Raw genomic sequence first — 7,078 nt, 5'->3', positions numbered from 1 at the left:
GTGGGCCAAGTTCCCAGGTCTAAAGGTACACAGGTATTTCGATCACCAATGTCTTTCTGCTTTGAACTTCGGTTCAGTTCACAGCTGTGACACACCCTGAGTCACATAGAGCCCATCAAGTGATTCAAGGAGATTTTATATTGCCTTGGGAGAGGAACTTGCCTAAGTAGAAGCTTGCTTAGAGGGAAGCTTGCTTATAGGCAAGCTTGCTTGCAGAAAGGCTTTCACACCTTTTGGTACTGAGCCAATCAGTCATTGAGTCACCTGGGTTGTGCCGCCTTCTGGCTCTGAGCCTATTAGTTGAAAACTATATTTACTGGGAGGTTGGTATTTTACTTTGGGGCTTGCTTGTGGGAAGAATGTCTCTATATGATTTGGCCAGAGGGGACTCTGGGTAGCCGTTGTTAAGGAGCACCCCCAACTTTGAGAATCCAGATGTTGACACTCTGGTCTGGTGATTATGTATCTATTACTTTGTATAGACCATTGGAGCCCTGTCTATTGGATCTCTGTGCTAATTTCTCTGTATTTCTCTGCTTGTATTTTCTCCATGTTCAGGTGCTGACCTTTTCCCTGAACTAGTGAATGATATATGTTTAGTTAAAGTAAGATTCTTGACTCCTTGGAAGCTGTCTTTCCTTTAGAGAAGCAGATCAAAGAATCTGTGCTAGCAGGCCATCCTGGGTGTGCTAGGTTGCTTGCTAATACAGGGGTTCAATCTTACAGGTGAGACAAAAATTCAAAAGAAGAAAATAACAACTGTTTTAAGAGGGCCTGCAAGAAAACATATAATTGATGGAGTTATACAAGAATATACAAACATGGAGAAAAGGATGACAGGAGTGGGCATCAGATGAACCTCACTCTGCTTTGAAATGAACAAAGAAAGGTGTAAAATACACACCATTTTGTGTAGAAATGCATCAAACCACAGGGAAACAAATGGGGATGGAGGAGGGGAGGGTACAGTTAAGAGGAAGGATAATGCTAGAGAAGCAATAGTCACAATTTTCTCGTCCTAAAGGGAGGATTAAAAAAGAAAGGGGAGAAAAAATAACTAGAGTCTAAGGAGATGCCTTAGATCACCTCCTAGAAATTAGGGAATAGATAAACAAATTGTCGCATATGAATGTAATGGAATATTATTGGGCCATAAACAATTATAAAAGAGATGATTTCAGAGAATCCTGAGCAGTACGAACTGACATAGAGTGCAGCAAACAGAAAAAGAATAATTTGTACAAGAACCAACATTGAAAAAGAAAAACAACTTTGAAAGACTTTAGAACTCTGATTAAAGAAATGACCCACCATGCCTCCAAAGGACCTGTGACGAAGCATGCTACCCCACTCCTGACAGAGAGGTGGTGGGTACAAGGGGCAGAGACATACATTTTTGGATTGATTTTGCTTGACTGTGCATATTTGTTACAAAGTTTTTTCTCATTTTCTTCTTCTTGGTTAATTGTTAGGATATTAAGGGGGAGTTAGCAATGTCAAAAGAGTTCCATTGTAACTTTGTTTTTTCAAATGCACAGAAGAGAACAGAAAGAAGCACAGACAAGCAGGACAGTTTCAAAAGTAGTACATAGAATTTATTATATTCTGTTTTTTTAAGTCAGGCAATATGAAATGGAGACCATGGTTTCATATAGAATTCTCTTTTTTTGTGTGTTCTGCTGTATGTATGGAAATGCTCATTTTGGGTTGAGTTGACCATTTAAAAATAATTTTTTAAAATTTGAATTATGCAAAAAAATCAAACCCTTAAGTTGTAGGGAGTAGAAAAAAAAAACAAACTACACATAATAGAAGCTCGTATGCAATTCCTTTTTTGTTTGTTTTCTTTCTGTACAATGAAAAGTCATGTTTACATTCAGTTCATAACAAAAAAAGAAAAAAATTAAATATGTAATGGAAAATACTGTACAATTAAATTGTAAATGCTGGTACCCAGTTATAAAGCGCTTTAAATGCCAGAAGAGTTTGTACTTTATCTCGGAGGCTATAATTACTTTTTTCAATAGATTTATTATTTATTTTGAAAACTCATTTTTTTATTTTTAGTTTTGAATTCTTTCCCCCTCCCCCCACTGATTGAGACAACAATCAATATGATATCAATTATACATGTTAAATCATGCAAAAATTTCCATATTAATCATGTTGCAAAAAAAAAGGCAAGAAAAATAAGGCAAAAAAATTATACTTCAATCTGTACTAAGAGTTCTTCATCTCTCTCTCTCTGGAGGTAGATAGCATTTTTCATCATTTCAGAACTGTCTTGGATAAATATATTAATTAGAGTAGCTAAGTCTTTTACAGTTGATTATCATTACAGTATTGCTCTTACTACGTACAATGTTCTCATTCTGCTCATTTCACTTTACGCCAGTTCGCATATGTCTTCCTACGTTTTTCTGAAACTATCCTGCTCTTATAGCACTATAGTGTTCCATCACAATCATATACCACCATTTGTTCAGCCATTCCCCAATTGATGGGCATTCCCTCAAATTTCAATTCTGCTATCACAAAAAAAAAAAAAAAGCTGCTATAAATATTTTTGTATATACAGCTCCTTTTCCTTTGATCTCTTTGGGATACAAACCTCATAGAAGTATTGTTGGGTTAAAGTGTATGAATAGCTTTTTAGCTCTATGGGTATAGTTCCAAATTGTAGACCCATTCACACGTCCACCAACAATGCATTAACATCCAATTTTTCCACATCCCCTAGAGACAAAAGCCCAGCCACAAGAATAGTAGGGATCTTAAATATAAAGTGACTCCCAATCCAAACATGAATACATGAATATGCATGTGCCTCTATTACATTGACCTACTGTAGTGAATCCAGACTCTAAGAATGATTTTAAAAGGACTTTTAAAATAAAGCTTATAGAAAGGAACAGAAGGCATTTTAGAAAGTAGACTGTTTGATCAGGCGAATTCCCCATTTTTTTTTTAAAGCAATCAGGGGTTAAGTAACTTGCTCAAGGTTACACAGCCAATTATTTCTGGGTGTGGTGCTGAGTATCTGAGCCCCAGGATTCAATCTCCAGGTCATCCCGACACTGGAGCCGGTGCTCTTACTCACTGAGCCACCTGGCCGCCCCTCCCAGTCATCTTAAATAAGCTTCCTGGGCAGTGAGCCTTTTAGACTTTTAATTGTAATTCCTTGTGAAAGGTATGGATATACATCCCAGTATGTCCTACCTAGACCCTAGAGGGTGAGTTTCAGTGATTGGGGAGTTGCCCTCAAATTAAACCAATTGGCTCTCACTGTTGTGGGATGGGTTGTTTGGGAAGGAGCTGCCCCAGAGTATCTTTTTGGCCTACCTTTTCCCTTTCGGTTTTTTTTTATACTTTTAAAATTATTTTAATGTGTAATATGTCCTTCTTTTGCTATAATTGCTCATTTGCCATGCTTTGGCATTATGTTGACAAGATTTTGACACATATTCTTTAATTTTTATCATAAAACCACAATTTTATCAAAATGGCTATTAAGTACACCTTTGATGAATAGTCCATTTTTTTCCAAGTCTAGCCCTGATGATAACCCATAGGCTTTCAATTGGTCTTAAATTAGGTGAGTTCTCTTATTACTGGAACATGTTTGTCTCCATCTCCTGGATTAATTCTTAACCTTTGTGATTTATGTTCTGCCTTTCTTCTGAAGATAACCTGAGAGGGTAACACTTCTTGAGTGGGGAGGACCCCATCCACAAGAGCTATTAATGGTTGTCTTGGAGTAAAAGCAGAGAAGATAGCTCTTGGACAAGGTTGAGTATCTGGCCCCAGAGTTGGAAAGGCAGTGGTGAAGCCTCTATGTGGCTATATATGTGTGTGTATATATATATGTGTGTGTGTGTGTGTGTGTGTGTGTGTGTGTACGTATATGTGTGTGTGTGTGTGTGTATATATATATATATGTGTGCAATATAGACATTATTAACTTGAGTGCTTATATGGTATCTGGGGAGACCTTTTTACTCACATCTGTGGAGATCTAAACAGAAAATATGCCCTGAAATTTCCCAGAGTAAACTTTTGGTGCAGGCATAATTAGCCAGAGACAGTGATTTTAGTGAGGATAGCCCCCATGATTCAATCTCAACGTCATGGGGTGCTGAAGCAGCATCACAATAGAGATTTCTAGATTTCCACAGATGATTCTGGCATCACTCTGGCCAGAATGAAAAGGGATAAAGTATATTATACTTTCTGTGGAGAAAATGTAGAGATTCAGACTAGGGGGATAAAGAACCAGTTGGATCGCCAGAATAGTTGTAACTGATTCATCATCAGCCTGCAGGAAGTCTCCATTGGAGTATCCCCATGAATCTGTGCTTGACCCTGGTGCTATTTAATATTTTTATCAATGACTTGAATAAAGACATAGATGACATGTTCATAAAAGTTTCAGATAATACAAAACTGAAAGCTAACACATTGGATAATAGAATAAGGATTCTAAAAGAGCTTAACAGTCTAGACCACCTAGAGTGAGCACCTAATAAATGCTAATTGCTTGATTGATTCAGTACTCAAAATGCCACCAGTAGCCCCTGAAACTCCAGAGCCTAATAAGAACAGGGATGGACTGACAGATTTTTCCATTGGACAAAGAGGTAAAAATTCACATAGTAAAAAGTAATCTTTCTTATCAGTCAGTCACAACCAAAATGAGAGACAAAATCATGATTCCAGCAGTTTCTGGGAAGCCACAAAAAAAAAAAAAACAGAGAATTATAATGCTCCCCTTGGACCTTTAACAAGAAATGTGCCTCTGGGAACAAAGAAAATTTGCCTGTAGCCAAATTTAAATTAACCTTTAAGCTTTTGCATACATGAGGTATCGAGACATAATTGTATTGCCAGCTACAATCTGCTTGGTTTTATAGCCCTAGACAGTCAACTATAAGCAAAAAGAGGGGTTGAGGATTGGACAAGGGATGGAAGAATGAGGTCTTACCAGGGGACATGCTATCTATCCTTAAATATTTGTAAGGATGTCATGTAACAAATATGATACAAATTATAGGCTGCTACTCTGCTAACACTTTAACCAAGGATGTTTTAGAACCCTCAGATTAAACTGCTGCTGAGTTTCTTCTTTACCAACTCCTTTGTAAGAGAAGAGAAGTGGGGGACAAATTGAGTATGATCAACGTCCAACTGGGTCTTGTCTAGCACCCCAGTGTGGTTACAGCCAAGGTCCTGGCTTCCCCCTAGCCATAGTCAAGGGCATTGTCTGGGAAAGTTGGTTGGTTGTTTGAGTTTTTTTTTTTAATTTGTTCTCTGGATTTCCTTAATCTTTATAGGTACATTTAGTTTTATTATGTTCAACTTTCTCCTTTCTTACTTGACATTCAATCAGCTACCAGTTACCTCTAGAGTTGTTCACCTACATTTTATCTCATCCATCTGTCCCTTCCTCTTTGTTCCCACTGGCATTACTCTAATATCGGCCTTCATTACCACCAGACTATCCCATCACAATAGAGTCCCAATAGGGCTTCCCACTTCTATTCTTTACCTCCTCCAATCCATCCTTCATATATCGGCCAAACTAATCCTTCCAAATGCATAGATCTGGTCATGGTGGCAAAAAATGTCATTCCTTTCAACTAAAATATTCAGGACAACCTATTGCCTGCTTGCAAAGTTCAAATATCTTTGCCTGTTATTCAAATCCCTCCACAATCTTATACCACCCTACTTTACCAGTCCGAATTTTATGTATTTTCCTCCATGTATTCTGTTGCAGTAAAATTCAATGAAAAAGAATATTACAAATACTTATTAAGCATGTACTGTATGCATGATGCTATACTAGGTATTGGTGGTACATATGTAACTTTTCCTATGGGATACTTTCCCCGATTTACTTTTGTATTGATGGAATGGGTCCCCAAAATATGACTGCTATTTGCAGGTTCTAAGGCATAGTCTATGGGTTTGTACTTCAACCCTCTAATATACGCCCTTATTATCACTACTCTAGTGCATGAGCCCCTGCTAGGATGCTTCCAATCAACAATCATCCAGTAGAGACACAATTAACTCTTAGCAAAGCCATTTGTTAAGATGACATATTGAGAACAATAATTACAAAACATTCCCGGCCACCATAAGCCAGAGGTACTCTCTTCTACTGATACACACAGGATACATAGGAAGAATAGACAATGAGTTAAAGTATATTGGTAATGAGGTGTATACGTAGGTAACATGTGGCCAAGACAACTCACAACTGCAGGGCATGGACATTCTTCCCCTCCTGTATAATCCTCACATAGCTTTTCCTTGGGTACAATGTGCATGGAGTAGTTAGGTTGTGCAGTGGTTAGTGCACAGGGTCTGGAGTCAGGAAAACTTGAGTTCAAATCTGACCTCAGACACTATAAACTGTGAGACGCTAGGCAAGCCGCTTAGCCTCTGTTTGCCTCAGATTCCTCATCTATAAAATGGGGTTAATAATAACACCTACTGACCTACATGTACAAAAATATTTATAGTCACTCTTTTTTTGGTGGCAAAGAATTGGAAATTGAAGGGATGTTTATCAATTGGGGAATGGTTGAAATTGTGGTATATGAATGTAATGGAATGTCACTGTGCCATAAGAAATGATGAGCAGATGGATTTCAGTAAAACCTAGAAAGACTTATATGAACTGATGAAAAGTGAAGTAAGCAGACCAGGAGAACATTGTACACAATAACAGCAACATTGTGAGATGATCAACTATGAGTGACTTAGCTCTTCTCAGCAATATAATGATCCAAGACAATTCCAAAAGACTCATGATGGAAAATGCTGTCCACTTCCAGAGAAAGAACTGATGGAGTCTAAATGCAGATCGAAGCATACTATTTTCATTTTTAATAGTTTTTCCTTTTGTTTTGTTTCTACTTTTACAACATAACTGATATGGAAATATGTTTTACATTATTATACACATATAGCCTATATAAAATTGCTTGCTGTCTTAGGGAGGAAGGAATGAAGGAAGGGAGGAAGAAAATTTGGATAACTGATATGGAAATATGTTTTACATTATTATACA

This window comes from Petaurus breviceps, unplaced genomic scaffold (assembly GCF_028583685.1).
Source record: "Petaurus breviceps papuanus isolate PSGF00001 unplaced genomic scaffold, PetGlider_PUasm1.0 120, whole genome shotgun sequence".
Lineage (NCBI taxonomy): Eukaryota > Metazoa > Chordata > Mammalia > Diprotodontia > Petauridae > Petaurus > Petaurus breviceps.
This window is presented reverse-complemented; position numbering follows the sequence as displayed.